The sequence below is a fragment of the Salmo trutta genome, chromosome 6 (genome assembly GCF_901001165.1).
Source record: "Salmo trutta chromosome 6, fSalTru1.1, whole genome shotgun sequence".
NCBI lineage: Eukaryota > Metazoa > Chordata > Actinopteri > Salmoniformes > Salmonidae > Salmo > Salmo trutta.
Genome location: NC_042962.1, coordinates 37,796,574 through 37,816,375, shown reverse-complemented (window position 1 = coordinate 37,816,375; position 19,802 = coordinate 37,796,574). Strand labels below are relative to the sequence as shown.

The 19,802-nt window shown below is 41.9% G+C and overlaps 1 pseudogene; it reads left to right on the top strand.

Annotated features, from left to right (window-relative positions):
• The window catches only part of LOC115195117 (armadillo repeat-containing protein 4-like), a 66,315-nt pseudogene that overhangs the window by 24,072 nt on the left and 22,441 nt on the right, over nucleotides 1–19,802 (top strand).

Here is a 19,802-nt window from a genome sequence, read left to right as displayed (position 1 = left end):
TTTGGACACTGTGTTAACAACCCTCCAGACGAGCTTCAATGCCATACAACTCTCCTTCCGTGGCCTGCAACTGCTTTTAAATACAAGTAAAACTAAATGTATGCTCTTCAACCGATCACTGCCTGCACCTGCACGCCCGTCCAGCATCACAACTCTGGACGGTTCTGACTTAGAATTTGTGGACAACTACAAATACCTAGGTGTCTGGTTAGACTGTAAACTCTCCTTCCAGACTCACGTCAAACATCTCCAATCCAAAGTTAAATCTAGAATTTGCTTCCTATTTCACAACAAAGCATCCTTCACTCATGCTGCCAAACATACCCTCGTAAAACTGACCATCCTATCAATCCTCGACTTCGGCGATGTCATTTACAAAATAGCCTCCAATAATCTACTCAATAAACTGGAAGCAGTCTATCACAGTGCCATCCGTTTTGTCACCAAAGCCCCATATACTACCCACCACTGCGACCTGTACGCTCTCGTTGGTTGGCCCTCGCTTCATACTCGTCGCCAAACCCACTGTTCCAGGTCATCTACAAGACCCTGCTAGGTAAAGTCTCCCCTTATCTCAGCTCACTGGTCACCATAACAGCACCCACATGTAGCACGCGCTCCAGCAGGTATATCTCTCTGGTCACCCCCAAAGCCAATTCCTCCTTTGGCCATCTCTCCTTCTCCAGTTCTCTGCTGCCAATGACTGGAACGAACTACAAAAATCTCTGAAACTGGAAACACTTATCTCCCTCACTAGCTTTAAGCACCAGCTGTCAGAGCAGCTCACAGATCACTGCACCTGTACATAGCCCATCTATAATTTAGCCCAAACAACTACTACTGTATTTATTTATTTATTTTGCTCCTTTGCACCCCATTATTTCTATTTCTACTTTGCACTTTCTTCCACTACAAATCTACCATTCCAGTGTTTTACTTGCTATATTGTATTTGCTTTGCCACCATTGCCTTTTTTTGCCTTTACCTCCCTTATCTCACCTCATTTGCTCACATTGTATATAGACTGATTTTTCTACTGTATTATTGACGGTATGTTTGTTTTACTCCATGTGTAACTCTATGTTGTTGTATGTGTCGAACTGCTTTGCTTTATCTTGGCCAGGTCGCAATTGTAAATGAGAACTTGTGCTCAATTTGCCTACCTGGTTAAATAAAGGTGAAATAAATAAATACAATGTTTTAAAAAACTGTCTTCACTGACATTTTCAACCTCTCCCTGTCTGAGTCTGTAATACCAACATGTTTCAAGCAGACCACCATAGTCCCTGTGCCCAAGACTACTAAGGTAACCTGCCTAAATGACTACCGACCCGTGGCACTCACGTCTGTAGCCATGAAATTCTCTGAAAGGCTGGTCATGGCTCACATCAACACCATTATCCCAGAAACCCTAGACCCACTCCAAATTGCATACCGCAGCAACAGATGCACAGATGATGCAATCTCTATTGCACTCCACACTGTCCTTTCACACCTGGACAAAAGGAACACCTATGTGAGAATTCTATTCATTGACTACAGCTCAGCGTTCAACACCATAGTGCCTTCAAAGCTCATCACTAAGCTAAGGACCCTGGGACTAAACACCTCCCTCCTCACCTGGATCCTGGACTTCCTGACGTGCTGCCCCAGGTGGTAAGGGTAGGTAACAACCCTACCCTTACTCAGTCTCTTCCTGTACCCTCTTGTTCACTTATGACTGCATGGCCATGCACGACTCCAACACCATCATTAAGTTTGCTGATGACACAACAGTGGTAGGCCTGATCACTGACAACGACGAGACAGCCTATAGGGAGGAGGTCAGAGACCTGACCGTGTGGTACAAGGACAACAACCTCTCCCTCCATGTGACAAAGGAGATGATTGTGGACTACAGGAAAAGGAGGACTGAGCACGCCCCATTCTCATCATTGGGGCTGTAGTGGAGCAGGTAGTGCTTCAAGTTCCTTGGCGTCCACATCACCAACAATCTAACATGGTCCAAGCACACCAAGACAGTCGTGAAGAGGGCACGACAAAAGACTCCAGCCACCCTAGTCATAGACGGTTCTCTCTGCTACCGCATGGCAAGCGGTACCGGAACGCCAAGTCTAGGGCCATTAGGCTTCTGAACGTCTTTTACCCCCAAGCCGTAAGACTCCAGACTATTTGCATTGCCCCCTAGTTTACGCTGCTGCTACTCTGTTTATTATCTATGCATAGTCACTTTTACTCTACCTACATGTACATTACCTCAATTACCTCTGTATCGGTACCCCCTGTATATAGCCCCGCTATTCTTATTTACTACTGCTCTTAAATTATTTGATATTCTTATCTCTATGTTTTTTGGGGTGGTATTTTCTTAACTGCATTGTTGGTTAAGGGCTTTTAAGTAAGCATTTCACTGTAAGGTCTACACCTGCTGTATTCGGCGCATGTGACAAATACAATTGGATGTGATTTGATTTGATAGATGAGGTTTACATACAGTCATTCATTTTTTATAATTTAAACAATATATTAATTTCCAAGTAAAATGTAAGATGGTGATGTAAGTAGGTGTCATAATAGAAACACCCGGGTATTGAGCGTGGTCCCACGTCCATCCACGATGACACTTTGTTTAACCCTGGTTGAGGTTGTCCACCCTCTGCTGGTCAGTAGCGGAAATACAGGCCCCATGTTCTCTCAGGAGAACACTTTTCCTAACTACCTCATGTTCTTCTGCTGTGCAAAAGAGCCAGTGTCAGTCACTACCCTCACATTAACTTAATTTCTACAAGTGAATATTATTTCTAATGAATTAGGTTTTTCACAGCTTTGAACTGAGTATTCAGCTATGTTAACATGTTATAAAGACCTTTCTCAGAAATAGTTTCTTAAGTACCAGAAAAAAATCTAACTGTTGATTGGAAGCCTTAGACTAAAAGGCTAAATATAAATACAACACACATAAGTTTGAACAATTATTTTGGAAACTCAGAGAAATTAAGTGGCCTACTCCTCCACCAGACTAAGTAATTTCCACTATGAATGCTGTAATTTATGTCTAGAGAATGTTTTACAGAACATCTGTACATATTTCCATACTTTTTAAGTTGAACAACTTTTTAGTGACACAAAATACCACAAAACATTTGGAAGCCTGACACAAACTGTATTATTTCGCTAGCTGCTACAAGGCCAGTCATATGCTCAACATTTTATTTTATAGAAGATCCTATGTCCAATATGAAGTAAGAGAGAACCACCAATCATTCTTTCCCTATTCGTTACCCATAATGGACTTGGCAAAAGGCTCTGTCTTTTTTCTTCTTAATCTGTACCCTACATGGCTAGTCTGCTCCAGAAACGGCAGAAGAGTAAAAATCACATGCACTCTCCAGGAAGCGGACACTGCCAAGCTGGTTACTTCTTTCTTACACCGACCGAGGTCGAGGAACACAGACACTAGAAACACAGACTGTGGCTTCATTCCATCTGTCATAGATCCAGCTCTGTTGGGGCACGCACACATACGCACGCACGCACGCACGCACGCACGCACACACACACACACACACACACACACACACACACACACACACACACACACACACGCCCATGTTATTACCTTGCTGTTTGGAAGAGTTGTATCAAGCAGTTATCAAGCAGTGAAGGTTTCTACCAGATTTCAATTTTTTGGTGGTGAGGAGGGCTGAACAATTACATTAAATTTGATCTCTTATAGTGTTTTATTGCATAAATCAGTTGTTGATTCCATAATCTTATTGGATAAGTAGATACATTTTTTATACAATGGTCTTCCTCATTTACCTGAGGAATTACTATTGAGTTGCTGATTAATGATGATCATCCGCCCTGTGTGTCTGGTGTGAATTCCAGAGCGACCTTAACACGTAAATTCCCTCTGTGTGATGTCTGCTTCCCAGGGCACTTCTTAGTGCTTAGTGTGCCCTTGAGGAACCCTAATTTACTCCAGGGGTGGGGTACTACTATGGCTGACCCTGTAAAACAACACATTTCACAGCACCTATCCAGTGTATGTGACAATAAAACATACAGTATATACAATACCAGTCAAAAGCCTGGACACACCTATTCATTCAAGGGTTTTTCTTTATTTTTACTATTTTCCACATTGTAGAATAATAGTGAAGACATCAAAACTATGAAATAACGCATATGGAATCATGTAGTTACCAAAAAAGTGTTAAACCAATCAAAATATATTATAGATTTCAGATTCTTCAAAGTAGCCACAGTTTTGCACACTCTTGGCATTCTCTCAACCAGCTTTACCTGGAATGTTTTTCCAACAGTCTTGAAGGAGTTCCCACATATTCTGAGTACTTTGGCTGCTTTTCTTTCACTCTGCGGTCTAACTCATCCCAAACCATCTCAATTGGGTTGAGGTTGGGTGATTGTGGACTCCAGTTCATCTGATGTAGCACTCCATCACTCTCCTTCTTGGTCAAATAGCCCTTACATAGCCTGGAGGTGTGTTTTGGGTCATTGTCCTGTTGAAAAACAAATGATAAGCGCAAACCAGATGGGATGGCGTATCGCTTCTGAAGGCTGTGGTAGCCATGCTGGTTAAGTGTGCCTTGAATTCTAAATAAATAACACACAGTGTCACCAGCAAAGCACCCCCACACCATCACATCTCCTCCTCCATGATTCACGGTGGGTACCACACATGTGGAGATCATCCGTTCACCTACTCTGCGTCTCACAAAGCAAGGCGGTTGGAACCATAAATCTCCAATTTGGACTCATCAGACCAAAGGTCAGATTTCCACCAGTCTAAATGCTCATGTTTCTTGGCCCAAGCAAGTCTGTTCTTCTTATTGGTGTCCTTTAGTAGTGGTTTCTTTGCAGCAATTCGACCATGAAGGCCTGATTCACGCAGTCTCCTCTGAACAGTTGATGTTTCTTGAACTCTGTGAAGCATTTATTTGGGCTGCAATTTCTGAGGCTGGTAACTCTAATGAACTTATCCTCTGCAGCAGAGGTACCTCTGGGTCTTTCTTCCCTGTGGTGGTCCTCATGAGAGCCAGTTTCATCATACCACTTGATGGTTATTGCGACTGCACTTGAAGAAACTTTAAAAGTTCTTGAAATGTTCCGCGTTGACTGACCTTCATGTCTTAAAGTAATGACGGACTGTCGTTTTTCTTTGCTTATTTGAGCTGTTCTTGCCATAATATGGACTTGGTCTTTTACCAAATAGGGCTATCGTCTGCATACCACCCCTACCTTGTCACAACACAACTGATTGCCTCAAACACATTAATAAGAAGGAAAGAAATTCCACAAATTAACTTTAACAAGGCACACCTGTTAATTGAAATGCATTCCAGGTGACTATCTCATGAAGCTGGTTGAGAGAAAGCCAAGACTGCACAGCTGTCATCAAGGTAAAGGGTGGCTACTTTGAAGAATACTTTTTCTTCGTAACCTTTTTTGGTTACTAAATGATTCCATATGTGTTATTTCATAGTTTTGATGTCTTCCCTATTATTCTACAATGTAGAAAATTGTAAAAAAAATAAAGAAAAACCCTTGAATGAGTAAGTGTGTCCAAACTTTTGACTGGTACTGTATATTTATATTTGTGCTTAGTGCCTGTTGCACTTGCTCTGTTTGTAATGTATGTGTCTGGATTAAAGGACCATAATAAATGCTTGTTTTATATATTGGTAATTGACTACATTTATCAGATCATGAGAGTTTATGAATCTCCTTCATTCTTTCCCTGCTTTGTAATGTGTGATATTTAAAGATATTTTTCCTCTGGATGTAATTTATGAAGACATTTAGAAATTGCTATTGTTATTGCCAAATCCCGCTGGTAGCAAAATGTTTTGAGCAGTGGGTCCCTCCCCAGGTTTACGAAGCAGAACGGGTCATAAGAAAAATGTGTTCACCTGGGTTTAAACTACTCTAAACAAAACACATATCAGCCTAACCTCTGCAGTAAACCTATGCAGTATTGTTGTCTGTGGAGAATCACAAAAGTCACATAAATACTGTATACAAATGTTGTCTCATCATGCTATGTAAACCCCAGTCATTAGTTGTGTTTACTGTTTTTTTCATGTCTTTCATAATCTGTAGTGTTTAGATGCAGACAGAGGTTGCTTCCCTAATTGCACCCTATTCCGTTATACCCCACATTCCCTATTCCCCTTATAGGGCTCTGGTCAAAAGTGTTCTATTTAAGGAATAGGGTGCAATTTGGGACGTAGTCAGACATATAGTGGTTAGCTAACAAAAATGGAAGCATATGATGTTTTCTCTGTGGTATCAGTTCTAAATATAGCGTTTTGTTTTTAAAAGGTATGATCCTAGCCCCACTGAATCCTTTGAAGAGTGAGAAGTGGTGGTGGAGGAGAGAAAAAAGAAGCAGGAGATCCACTCTGTTACTAGACCAATGGTTCACATTTAGGCCAACATCATAATATGGGGAACACATGTGACCGTTATCCCACTCCCAACAGTGTCAGGGTATCTCTTTTTGGGGGTGAACGATTTGATCAAACAACTGCTTCATATCACAGTAAACCCTGATGCAGTACATTCTGCTATAACTGTACCCCCAAAACATGAACTGCGTAGAACATACTATGTCATTTATAGTTAAAACATGTTCTAGATATTCCTTTTGAAGAACTCTTCTCTCACATCGATACTGCGTCGGTAGAGTAATCTGTTTGTGATGGTCCTGAGGCTGAGATGTGCAACTAATAAAGTGTGCAACTAATAAAAGCAACTTGCTTTTTTTCTAGGTTATCTGTGGTTCATTTAAAATGAGAACAGAAAGGGAAAAAAAGGAAAAAAATCAAAAAAAATGAAACAATAAGATTTGAATTGTTCAGTTGCCAGGAGATTTTGACTTCAGGATGCCGTGTCACATTTCAAAGTCATGTAACACATCTCATATTACACCAGCTTACTGCTGTATTTTCAACCTACTGTGTGGAACTTCTGTTTCTATCTGCCATCAGATGCTTTTGTTCCATCATGATCTAAACCATTTCACATTAACAAAAGATACACTGAAACGTCAAGTTCCTCAGTTTCCAAATCACTAAGAAATTAAAATGGTCCACACACGTGTGCACAGTCATGAAGAAGGCACGACAGCACCTTTTCCCCCTTGGGAGTGTTCTACAGAATGTTCTACAGCTGCACCATTGAGAGCATCTTGACTGGCTGCATCACTGCGTGGTATGGCAACTGCAGTGCCCTCGATCGCATGGTGCTACAGAGAGTGGTGCGGACAGCCCAGTACATCACTGGGGCCAGGTTCCCTGTCATCCAGGACCTCTATACCAGGTGGTGTGTAAGGAAGGCCTGGAAAATCGTCAAAGACTCCAGCCACCCAAGCCATGGGCTGTTCTCTCTGCGACCGCATAGGAAGCAGTACCTGTGCATCAATTCTGACACCAACAGGCTCCTTAACAGCTTCTATCCCCAAGCTATGAGACTGCTAAATAGCTAACAAAATGGATACACAGACTGAGTTGACTCTTCATTTTTATGTACACTCTAAGGACTCTACAAACTGACGCACACTGGCACTCCAACACACACGCATAACATGCACACACACGTATACTGACTCTAGTCACTCTACACACACGCACACTCACATTCAATCATCCTTTACACTGCTGCTACTCTGTTTATCATACACCCTGTTGCCTAGTCATCTTGCCCCCCTTATAAATATTGCAAATATTGGAACGGACCATGTATATACAGTATCTTCTTCTTTTTTTGTATTCTTCTTATTTCTTATTTTTATTTCTCATTTGTTTATTGATTGATTACTGCATTGTTGGGTTTAGGGCTTGCAAGAAAAAAATCCTCACTGTACTTGTGCACGTGATATTTAAAACTTGAAACTTGAACATGAAAACACAATACACTGCAACAAAAAAACACAATGCAGACTAAAAAGTAACTGAGAATGGCAATTGTTGCTCAGAGAATGACCCCAAGTCACATGTTTTACATTTTACATTGTTTTGTATGTTGCACTTAAGAAGCAATAAACCTAAATCTGCCCATATATTGAGGCACTTGTAGTGAAATCAAAGAAAATATTTTCTACCCCCAAACCACTTGTTTGCTTAGTAGTAGTTACTAAGTAGCTAATTGGTTAGAAACAAGCCTTGAGTTATTGTGTGTGTGTATAGCAACTGTCAAAACAGAGTCTTTTGAAGTGCTTACTCATTATTATGTTCATCATTTCAATGCTCATTTTTCTCTTTAATCTCTAACTTAGGTCACTGTCTATGGTTTTCTGACTGCAGGCAGCTTAGCAATCAGAGTGCCATTCTGTATCGAATAGTTTCTCTCTACCAGTGTTTACTGTCACAAAGCTAAACACTTACCAAACTGTGGCAAACAAAATAGCCACACCAGGCATGGTTAAAGCCAGTGAGAGTGAGAAAAAAAAGACGGGGAGAAAAGTATGGCAGGAGGGGAGACACTGTGTTTTCCCTTTTCTAAATGTCTCTTTAATTCTTATTTTCTCTGTCTGCGGTTTCATTCATTCATTGGTGCCTTGTTTTCATTGTTATTTCAGGGAGGCAACCAGACGGCCACTGTGATTGCTCTGTGCTCCACGAGGGACTTCAATTTAGCCCAGCAGACGTGCCAACTGGCCATCCGGGATGTAGGTGGCCTTGAAGTCCTCATTAACTTGCTGGATACAGAAGAAATCAAATGCAAAGTGAGTAGCCCTCCCAGTCCCTGCTCCCTGCCAAGCGGACCTGGTTGCCCGGCGGGGGGAACAGAGCTGTGCTGTGTGTGCCAGCCTAGTGTTTCAGATACAAAGAGTATACTGACTGTAGGCCTGAGCAGGCAGGCCCGGTGCATTTAAGGATACAGGATATCAATTAGACTCCAATAGACCTAATGAGATGTGTGGGTGCTTTTTATACAGCATGCCTTTATATTGAAACTCTTTAGAAACTGCTGTCTATTTTTACAGTGGCACGTTTTGGGGGATTACATAATTGTCTTTATTTGTGCTCCTGTTGACAGATGTACCTCACGTTGTTGCCATTGGATTCACAGTTTTTCTTAATATAGGCCCCAAAAATGTTTTCTTGATTTAAAGAGATATACTTTCTTGACTCATCGTCTGTGTGTTTGATTTAGAATGGTTCTCTGAAGATTCTGAATGAGATCAGTCGTAACAGTCAGATCCGTCGAGCTATTGCTGACTCCCCAGACAATGACCTGAAATATCTGGCCGCAGAGACCATCGCCAACGTGGCCAAGTTCCGACGGGCCAGGAGGACAGTCAGATAGCATGGGGGAATCAAGAGACTGGTGAGTACGGTTGTAAAATACATACTGTACTGTACTGCAAAGCATAGCCTTTCACAAGGGAACATAATAATAATGCCATTTAGACAGACGCGTTTATCCAAAGAGACTTACACAACTGTCGGCATTGACAGTGACACATAAATATATATGTATGTGTGACCCATGCGGGAATTGAACCCACAGCCCTGCTGCTGTTGCCAGCAGCACGCTTTAACTAACCCACTACAGAGCCAATTTGGAGTCACATACTGTTTCTGTAGCACAGCAAAGTGCAAACTTGCACAACATAGGCCAACATGGCACAGCACTACACAGAATAACTCCCTCACTACAGAACAGCACACAGCACAGAATTACTCCTCCACTACACACCAACACACAGCACAGCCCAACCCAACTCCTCACAGTACTGGCTCTTCTAGCTCCCTCGAGTTTCCATACACTAAGTTCCCTGATAGTCCCCACCCTCCATTCCCCCTTTCCTTGGTCTCATGTGACAAACAACAAAGTCAGTCAGGGGGAAACAGATAGAATGTCCTTTGACATCCTCGAACCTGAGTTGATGTTTATTGACAGAACGACCTGTGATTAAAGCCTGTGAGCCTTGTATATTTATGTCAATTACCAAATCGGATGTGCTCATTGCAGTCATTGCAGAGGAGAGATTAACTTCCCGCTAAACTACAGACTGAGACCACCTTTGAACTGCATAACATGTGTAATAGCTCTGCCTGCTCTGTGTCAGTGGCCGTGCAGGAACTATAGATTAGCACAGCCCTGACACACAGACTGACGGTCATAAATGGTCCCTCTGGGATTTCAATATCGTAACATCAACACGTAGACCTGCTGTTTTTCCACATTCTGAGTCTCTTTTTTTATTCTTTCAGACCCCACGGTAATAGGATTTAATTATGCACCTGATCATGGCCAACAACTTTGTTATTCTCGTTTAATACATTGCGTCAATGGAAACCACAGCTATCATTACAGCATCTCCTGTGGATTTCACATTCACTGAACAAATCTGACATTACTTTCGCAATGTCTGATATAAATTGTGTGTGTTGTGCTCTGTGTGTGTGCATGTTCTGTGTGTGTGTGTGGGTGTGTGTTTGTGTGTTTGTATATATTTGTGTGTGTGTGTGTGTGTGTGTGTGTGTGTGTGTGTGTGTGTGTGTGTGTGTGTGTGTGTGTGTGTGTGTGTGTGTGTGTGTGCGTGTCTGACTCTGTGTATGTTTTCCCAGGTGGAGTTACTAGACTGAGTGCCTGATTCGGCGGTCCTGACAAAGGAGCAGGAGAAAGACGTGGAGGTGGCTTGCTGCAGGGCACTGGCCCTCTGGAGCTGCAGTAAGAGCACCAGGAACAAGGAGGCCATCCGCAAGGCTGGGGGAATCCCTCCTCTGGCCTGTCTGTTCAAGTCTCCCCATGAGAACATGCTAATCCCTGTGGTGGGAAACCTGCCGGAGTTTGCCTCAGAGGTGAGGGGCTCACTGTGAGGCTCTGGTCAAAGGAAGTGCACTACATAGGGAATAGGGTGCTATTTTGGGTGCACCCATGGTGTGGGAAGCATGTTCAGCAGATTAAGGCATGGAGTGCCACCATGAAGAGGACCACTGTGTGATTCATCATTGGAACCCAAAATACTGTCTCTGATTGCCTATGTGTTTTCCCTACACTTTAATTTACAGAGAAGTTACGGAATTGTCATCCAGACTGAGGGCATGATCGAGGACTTGGTGAAAAACCTCAACTGTGATAACCACAAGCTACAGATGCACTGTGCCAGTGCCATCTTCAAGGTGATCCTATGCCTCAACCCCCCAGTTAAATTCCTGTCTTAGGTCCATACCTATTGTCATTGAAAAGGAATCCATTAACAAGCAGAAATGTACATTAATGCTTGGAATGTGAACAATGCATAAGCATTAGGGCATAGAACTTACAAAAATATGTCCATCGTAGTTTTTAGATGTGTAACTAATAGCCCCAAAGCTGTATATTTTGCCTGTCTTTCCCTGTCTGTGTTAGTGTGCGGAAGACAAGCGTACCCGTGACCTGGTACGTAAGTACAAGGGCCTACAGTCCCTGGTGACTCTGCTGAGCCAGGCAGACAACAAGCAGCTCCTGGCCGCCACCACAGGGGCCATCTGGAAGTGCTCCATCAGCATGGAGAACGTGGCTAAGTAACGTTACGCCCCCTTATTCCTCCCTACCATTATTATTACCCCTCATTATCACTACAGCCCCACTCAGATTTGAGCCTAACCAGCACCAGAGTTAAACTGTGTGTTTGCTGGTTGTGATCCCATATATTATATATTACTGTAGTGGGGTCTAGCCCTGACTTTGACAACCCCCCCACGCAGAAGTACAGAGATATTTGACTGATGTCCATTCAGCATTTATTGAATGGGTAGCCATAGGTGCTTGGAATACTTAGAAAATATGTTTGCTAGCGTAGTGAGCAAGTGTTTTCCATGTTTTAGAGAGCTAAGTTGATAGTTTGGGCAGATGGGTCTACATTACGTTCCAATGGAAAGCCGATAGCAGTTGGGATGAGGGTCGAAGGGCTGCAATCACATGTGGTGTTTTTACAAGACCTCTCATTTGTTCATATCGTTGTCTCACATTTTTCACTCCCAAATGTTGTCACATCTCATCCTTTACGTTGTGTCTGGTCAAAGTGATTATTTGGACAAAATGTAGAACTCTGCCACGGATTCTATTATCACTGATCTTTTACATGACTGTTTGCAGGAGGAATGTGCTCTTTTTTACTGTTAACAAAAGATTAAGTAAAGTCTTGATTTTATAGACACCCAATAATGTGTTAGTCTAAAGCAGGTCTCCTCCAATTAGTATTGAACATGGCCAAGCAGACTGAGAGAAAGCTGCCTAAAAAAAGTACTACATCATCATGTCAGAAATGTAAGCTGACAGACTCTTAAATCATTTGTCATGTTACGCATGCCTACGTTTACTTAATTGTCATTTAGTTCTCTTCAACAGTGACACTTTCTGGAATCTTTCCTGGCTAGCTTTATTTAGCGTTGGAAAAAAATGTATGTCAGTAATTTCCCCTAAAAATAAATAACGGATAGAAATCGTGCCCTGACAGCTGTTGACGGTTGCTAAAAAAAAAAAAATGATTTAGCTGTATTTATTTTCTTACTCTGGGCTACTCGGGGGACATACAATACAAGCCATATGCATTCATTTATACAATGGTAACCTCTTAATAAATTCAAGGCTTATTTTCAGAAACGATGCCAACAAACTGATAAGGCTGTGTCTTTTTATATATTTTTACGATAGGAGTGTTTAAAAAAAAAAAATGTATGTGATGAATTAAGATATGTGGAAATGTCTAGCCTTTGACTCAAAAACCCTGTAGGATTTAAAATTGCAGAGGGCCCAGTAGCACTCACACCGATCTCTCTCTAACTCATATTTCATAACTGACAGAATGATATCCTACATTTAGAGTCTAAGTTAAGTCTTCCCAACTGGAAGCAGGTGCCTGTTGCCACATTCAATTAAACAAAGATCCCATTACAGAGGTATGCCAATAACCCTCTCTTTTAAACAGGTGGATATACACTGAGTGTACAAAACATTAGGAACAGCTTCTTAATATTGAGTTGCACCCCCTTTTGCCATCAGAACAGCCTCAATTCGTCGGGGCATGGACTCTACAAGCAGTCGAAAGAGCTCACAGGATTGCAGGCCCATGTTGACTCCAATCCTTCACACAGTTGTGTCAAATTGGCTGGATGTATTTTGGGTGGTGGATCATTCTTGATACACACAGGAAACTGTTGAGCATGAAAAACCTAATAGCATTGCAGTTCTTGACACACACAAACCAGTGTGCCTGGCACATACCCTGTTCAAAGGCACTTAAAAATGTTGTCTTGCCCATTCACCCTCTGAATGGCACACATACACAATCCATGTTTCAATTGTCTCAAGACTTAAAAATCCTTCGTTAACCTGTCTCCTCCCCTTCATCTACACTGATTGAAGTGTATTTAACAGGTGACATCAATGAGGGATCATAGCTTTCACCTGAATTCACCTGGTCAGTCTATGTCATGGAAAGAGCATGTGTAGATTACTATCTCTGGTGCCAAGTTCATGATGGACAACTAGACCAGTGGTTGTTGTCATAAACAAAAGTGTAAGTTCTGTTTGCATAGAAAGAGGAGTGTTGGCTGGCAACATATTTAGCTGTAAAGACTAAAGAATTTATACAGTATGGGTTTTCAGGGAACAAAGTGAACCTTTCAGACTGCCTTTCAGTCCTTTGGCTACTAAACAAGCCTTCATATTCAGTCCAGTTCTGCTGCATAAAAAAATGGCAGAGATTGGGAGCCCTTCAGAGTGCAGCCTGGCAAGGCGATAAAACAAGTTAACTGCACTGGCAATGAGTAATGTGGCACCTCCGTGCACTTGCTCCCATTACAGGCTGCTTGCCGCAGCGTAATTACTCATAACACCGTTGCTATGTAAAAAGGGCCATAATAATAATAATAGCAATGATTAGAATGATACCATTAATCGCATACAAAACAGCAATTGGGTGACACTTCATTAGCAAACATCAAACCCCTCAGAAGGGTGCCCTCACACTAATTAAGTGGGGATGTGATAAATAACTAAGGGATCCAGTCAGTGAGAGTGAGAGATTTAACGGTTACTTTCAGTTTAGTGTTCGTGTTTAGTTAGTTTTTGGGGCGGCTCAAGGGGTTGGGTGTGAACAAAGGTAGAAATGTGGCCGTGGGTTGTCCAGGCAGGCAGGCAGGGAAGAGAAGAAACCAGCGTGATGCAGAGTACAGCACTGAGTGTTTTAATACACACTTACATTTGTGAGTGGATCTGAGTTTTTTTTTTACTCTCAGGATTATTTGAATAACATATTAAAATGTCAAGGTCAGACGCAGGCTTGGAATGAAATGACCAAGCCATTACTGTCAAGCAAGAAAGGCTGCAAACGGTAATAAAGAGTTTCAGGGAGAGTTGTTCAGGGCCTGTGTTCATTTCAGAATCAATCATGGGCCGAGTGGTTTTTCGAGGCAAAAATCGTTTTGGAATATGGTTGACCTTTTTTTGTATTCACAAGTAGTACATGAACAACTTAAACAAGCCCTTGTGGCCAATAGCAGACAGCAGGCTTTTTGGTGAGTTATCTTTAACATGGCCTGGCTGTATAGTACAGGAGGACCCTAAGGTTACCTCCCAAATGACACCATATTCCCTATGTAGTGCACTACTTTTGACCAGGGCCCATAGTGCTCTGGTCAAAAATAATGGACTAAATAAGGAATAGGGTGCCATTTTGGATGCGGGCCTGAGATGTGAGTAGGGAGACCAGAAGTCCAGAAGAAGCAGCATCTGTTAGCTATTTGCCTGATTAATGATGCATCAAAATGAGAGATGATTGACGGTTAAAAATATAATTAACTTAAGTGTGTTTGTTTTAAAGCTTTACATCGTCTAAATGTCCAGAGATTAACATTTTCATAAGGCCTGCAATATGGAGGGAGACTAGACCTATAGCCTATATGTATGAAATGCCTTCATAAAAAAGTCCTTTCAATCTTTCCGTCTCGCACTAGGAAAGTTTTGGACCGTTGTTTCGTGCAGATTTAAAAGCAGATTTATAGGTGCATTGATATGTGTCCGCTTCAAACTATATATACTTTGGTGTTATGGACACACACAAACGCTTTGTAAAACTAAGCCCTGTAACAAAAGAGTGAGGGAATAACTTTGCAATGGAAAGTGGTCCTTGCCAAAACTCATTTGTATTTGCCAACACAATAATGTTTGAGGTCAAGATTGTGTGGTTCAGTTACAATTACTGACTATCCATCCAGTCCTCCTTCTCTTACCTCTGTTCCAGAGTCTATGATGAACAGACCATAATTATGTATCGTAATGATACTTCTTTCTTGCCTCACATTTCTATCTACAGAAAATTGCTCACCGGAGCCCAAGGCCTATTCAGGCAGCAGTTCACTCTCCTTCATTTTGAAGTGAGTACATTTTTCTGTTCTACATTAGGCAGTAGAATGTATCCATCTGAAAGTCTCCCAGCCCCTTTATGATCCCCATTGAGCATCTTGGAGGGTCTCTTCCTTTACCGTGGTCCTTGAAATTACTCTTTCATATAGAGCCCCTTCTTAAAAACTAACTGGCTGTGGTATAAAAGGGCAGGCAGGCAGCATTCAAAGTTCTTTGCACCACGAATTTGAATGAATGTGTTACTGTAACAGATCTCTTTACAAAAAGAGATGGAGCAAAACAATCAATCATAAAGCTGCTACACAGAAGCCTCTCTGTGGTTCCTGTGTCTTTTGACAGGCTTTAATGATGCTTCCACTTGTGTGGAGCCCTCTGTTTGTATGAGGGGCTGATTTGGGAAGCTTTGTGTTATGTTTTTTTTGCCATCGTAATTACGCGAGCTGGGATTGGTTTAACAAAAATAGACATGACTCGCAATCCATTTATCAAAAGTTATGTGTGCAATTACAAGGTAATTCTACTGTAGGAGTGACCTGCAGATAACACTTCAGTGGTGGCCATATGAATAACATTGTTTTTCTACTTTAAATCAGTCAAAGTTAGCTTTGGCAGCCACTCCGTTCATTACTGTTTTACTTGCACAGAATATATTTTGGTGGATCGTGACCAAAACCAAATGACCTTGGACAATTTCTACAGTACCCCAGGGGTATGCACAATGCCGTCGGGGGCACGCCATATTAAAATGTGATTCACATAAAAAAAATATAGAAAAATCCAACATGGGTGAGGTTTTCTTCTCGTCTGAGTAGCCTCGTTTCACTGCCAAAAATAAAATTAAACCATCTAGTGTTCAGCGAAATAACAACACAATGTCAAATACAGGTAGCCTAGTCAAATAATTGACATCCAATCACATTAACCGTTACTCTCTCGCGGGAATTCCACTAATGGTCTGTATGGAGCCAAACGTAGCTGCTGCTCATGTTGGTATCTGTACTGATGGCGCAAAAGCGATGACAGGGAAACGTAGTGGAGTGGTAACGCGCATGCAAGCAGTTGCTCCCGACGCCACTTGGGTACACTGCAGCATCCACCAAGAGGCTCTTGCTGCCAAGGGAATGAAAGACGTTTTGTACACCACAGTGAAAATGGTTCACTTTGTTAATGCAAGGCCCATGAACTCTAGTGTATTTTATGCACTATTCAATGATATGGGCAGCAACCATGTAATGCTTTTACAACATACAGAAGCGCACTGGTTATCAAGGGGGAAAGTATTGACACGTTTTTGTTAAATTGAGAGACGAGCTTAAAGTTTTTTTTACTGACCATCATTTTCACTTGTCTGGCTGCGCTTATGATGACGAGTTTTTCACACGACTGGCCTATCTGGGTGATGGTTTTTCTCACCTGAATGGTCTGAAACTAGGATTACAGGGACTCGCCGCAACTATATTCAATGTGCGGGACAAAATTGTTTAAGAAGTTGGAGGTCTTCTCTCTCTGCATTAACAAGGACAACACACAGGTCTTTCCATCATTATATGATTTTTTGTGTGCAAGCTCAAGTTTACGGACAATGTCAAATGTGATATAGTGAAGCACCTGAGGGAGTTGGGTGTGCAATTACGCAGGTACTTTCCCGAAACGGATGACACAAACAACTGGATTCGTTATCCCTTTCTGCCCTGCGAGAAAATTTAATTTAATCAGAAGCCACTGCCAGATTTCTGGATTGGACTGCACTCAGAGTATCCTGCCTTGGCAAATCGTGCTGTTAAGACACAGATGCCCTTTGCAACCATGTACCTATGTGAGAGTGGATTCTCTGCCCTCACTAGCATGAAAACTAAATACAGGCACAGACTGTGTGTGGAAAATGATTTAAGACTGAAGACTCTCTCCAATACAATCCAACATTGCAGCGTTATGTGCATCCTTTCAAGCACACTCTTCTCATTAACCTGTGGTGAGTTATTCATTTTTATTCCTTTTTGATGAACAAAGAAGGTTTTATATGTAAGATGGTTAAATAAAGAGCTAAATGATTGATTATTATTATTTGTGCCAGAGCTCTTTGTCACTTCCCACAAGCCGGGTTGTGACAAAAGCTCACACTATTTCTTATGTTTAATAAATGTATCATATGTATCGTGTGTGGCAGGCTTACAATTATGGCAAAACATACAATTATGGCATTTGAGATTGCACTGACCCTGGTGCTAGAGGGGGTATACAGCTGGAGGTTGAATGTTTGAAGGGGTACGGGACTATTAAAAGTTTGGGAACCATTGATCGACAGGATATTGATTATGATTCAGAATTATGTGACTCAAATATTTAAAATGTCTATCACTGTCCTATTCTTCAAGCCCATACACTTATGTCCAAATCAGCATATAACATATAAGCCTATATAAAGATTAACGTGATTGGTTGAATGAAGTGATTGATTGACCCTGGTGCTATGCCTTCCCTCAGGTTCCAAGAGTACAAGGCCTAGAAACCTGCCAACAGGGCCACCATCAGGAAATGTGGAGGCATCCAGCCCCTGGTCAGCCTGCTGACCCGGAACTAACCAGGCTCTGCTGGTCAACGTCACCAAGGCTGTGGGGGCCTGCGCCACAGAGCCAGAGTCATAGAGATGTATCATATATTTAATTATGTGGTGTAAATCACCCACCCAGTTCAGATGATCAACAGTGGTGGTAAGCACTTTGTTTGAAGTCTTACTTATGACCAGACATGCACTGCAATGTCATTGCAAGCTTTTCAAAATGTGTCATAACCTCTGTTATTAGCGGCCATTCAGCATCATAATTGGTCCTAATAATGTTGTTGACAGACAGTGTTATGACACAACTTGGCATGTGTCCTAATGATAATGTAAGGCTATGATCTTAATCATTCATCTTTACCAGGTAGGTTTCATGTTTCATGTTCTTTTTCAGCTGAGTGACAGTTTTAAAAGCCTTGTTTATTGACCCTGCTGTGATAAATATGGTTGTGGTGGCGCGTCCCACAGTTTTACTGTACTTTTGTGGTCATTCATGGTGCTAGGCTGGTCAGGGTAGCATACCTTCAGCCATCCAAGCCCTCAGGGCTGTAAAAACATAAACACTGAACACGTACAGTCCAGTCCTGCTTCTAGACTACAGTGTGTGCTCATTTGGTTTCAATGCTCCCAAATGCTGCAAACAGTACAGTATACAGTCCCATCTGAATTTCATTGCTTTTACAAGGCTGTTACAGACTGCAAGACCCTTACTGAATTAAAACTGGACGCAAATAAATAACTTACGTCCGAGTACATTTTGTTAGGCAAGCCATTAACGCCATTGTCAGGAAAAAGTAATATGGTTAAGATAAGCAGAACCACAGTGGTGCAATAAAAAGTGCAGAACGTTGTTGTGAAGAAATAAGGCCATTTCAGCAATTAGGCTAGCTAGCCTAATTTCTCGAAGACATTCAACACACAGCCCAGGGAGAATGTTACATCAGAACCCATTCATTCAGATCCATGTTTTCACATGGAATGTATATTTAGGCCTTGTCATTTTGCATTCACATTTAGTTGTGGACAGAAAGTCGTTATTTCCACAAGTGCTTTTCTATGTCTTGTGGCAGTGACTTATTTTGAGGACCTGTGTGTACAGTAGTTCGCTGAGCAATTAACATAGCTCACATTTGATTGTTTCCTGCTCCAGACCACGTATGGTCAGAGCTGGTTCTCAGATTAAGGACCAGGGCCTGCTATTGTCTCACTGATTTACTGGACTACAGGGTGATGTATGTTTGTCTGTGGTCCAAAGTCTGGTGCTCCAAATTCAGGCGCAAAATCCATGTCAGTTAACTTGGCTTTGTTTGGCTTTGTTTTCCTGGTGCAGGATCACATGGCCAGGAATAAAGTTGTTCCCTTACAAAAAAATGAACACAAATAGCTTTTTTTTCATGTGAGATAGCTGTTTTCACATGTTGAGCTTAAATTTCACATGTGAAACCATATTTTCACATGTATTCGATTTAGAGTTCACATGTTAACACCACCTTTTCACATGTGAAAAGAAAAGCGTGTTTTCATCTCACGTGAATTGCAGTTGCGAAAATCGGATATGCAGAGTGAAAATGCACATGGTAAAGTGTAGTGGACATGAGTCGGACATGTTTGTTGGTCCTCTTGGTTGAATGGTCAAGATGTTGGCTTCTCCTGTGGGAGCCCCAGGATCTAATCCTGCCAGGTACCAAAGCACACATGTGAAATGTATAATGGGAGAGAGAGGGATACCTAGTCAGTTGTCCAACTGAATGTATTCAACTGAAATGTGAATTAGAGAGGTGTGGGGGGCTTTCTTAATCGACATCCATGGTGCCTGGGGAACAGTGAGTTAACTGCCTTGCTCAGGGACAGAACG